Here is a 1616-nt window from a genome sequence, read left to right on the forward strand (position 1 = left end):
AGAGCTAACTTTGTTCTTCTTCATCTTTCTGTGCCCTATGGTCCAATTGCCCTCACCATCACTGAAAAAATATGTAAATGATATCTCTGAGGTCAAAATACAAAGGGTTAAAATGTTCCCCAAGGGTTAAAATGAACCCTCAGTGCCTCACCTTCTCCTCTTCCTAAGTGTGACTTTGTTCACTCTTCCATCTGACCTTGATCCACTGAAAACTAGAAAGTTGTTGACATTTGCGAAATTTGATCAAATTAGGGCTAACAGCAGGTTAAAGGAAAATAAGATTCTTGAGAGCAAAAAACCACATTGGCCTTTTTCTTCCTTAGAGTTTCTGGGCCTGGGTCCTGGAACAAAGTAGTCTCGTTAATACATGTTTATAGAATACATTAACAAATGTATAAACAAATTTTTAAAAACCTGTTAATTCCTGGACTCCATGAGTTATGTTAATGGGAAAAATCTCTTGAGATTCTACATTTTTTTAAATCTGCAAACCATGCTCTCATTGTTATATTACTGAGAAACTCAATACAAAGGCACTTCATTTTGACTTAACATTATTTTGCTACAACTAGCTTTAGATTATTTCTCCCAATAAATGGAATATTGCAGAAATGACAGTTCCGTGTGCTTTCTTCTAAACCACTTATTTGACTGATGTTCCATGAATTTTCAATTCTTTACATACAGTGTAACACAAAGACAATCATAATCTCCTCTCACCCCTTCTTGCTTCAACCAGAGATCCATTGGCTTGTTTTGTGATATGTGCTGAACCCCTCTTTTGCTTTCTCCCTACCCAAAGGCAGCCCTTTTATAGGCTGAGATGAACAATTCAGATTCTCTCTTTTGAAAGGTCAAGCTAAGAAACCCAAACTGAGTTGTATGATCTCGTATTAAAGATTCTCGAGCTAAGTAGTAACATGCTTTTGGTCTGTGCTTCAGAGAGATGGATGTAGGTGAGCTGTGTCTGGGGAAGGGAGGAAGGTATAAGCCTGTTTGAAGTCAATTACAATAAGCAGGGGAAAAGGTAAGGAGAACCATCAGGTACCTGCTATGGAAATAAACTGAACAAAAGAGGGTGTTGGTGGAAACAGGAACAATCAAAGACATAGGAGTCCAATCTGTGTGGCTGCAGGGGACACTGAGGCCTTTAATAAGCAGAGAAACCACAGAAAGCGGTGGCCCTTTAAGCATCTAGATGTTCAGCAGGCAACTTAAAATTGATAATCCAAACAAGTTTCCCTTTGTGACTTAATATAAGATCTATAAAAAATTATACTGTATTAACAGTTTGGTAGGAAAGCAATATAATGACATTTCCAAAGAGTGTAAGATAAAGATGAAGACAAAAAAAAACCCTACTTATAATTCCACTGTTACTGTTTTGATGTACTTTTTCCCTCAGTCTTTTTTTATGATGTATTAACAGTTTGGTAGGAAAGCAATATAATGACATTTCCAAAGAGTGTAAGATAAAAATGAAGACAAAAAGAAAACCCTACTTATAATTCCACTGTTACTGTTTTGATGTACTTTTTTCCTCAGTCTTTTTTATGATGTTTTTATGATGTTTTGTTAGATTGCTTTTCAATAAAAATTTTTATTTTGATAAGCCA

Source organism: Propithecus coquereli, unplaced genomic scaffold (genome assembly GCF_000956105.1).
Source record: "Propithecus coquereli isolate 6110/MARCELLA unplaced genomic scaffold, Pcoq_1.0 Scaffold18, whole genome shotgun sequence".
Classification (NCBI taxonomy): domain Eukaryota; kingdom Metazoa; phylum Chordata; class Mammalia; order Primates; family Indriidae; genus Propithecus; species Propithecus coquereli.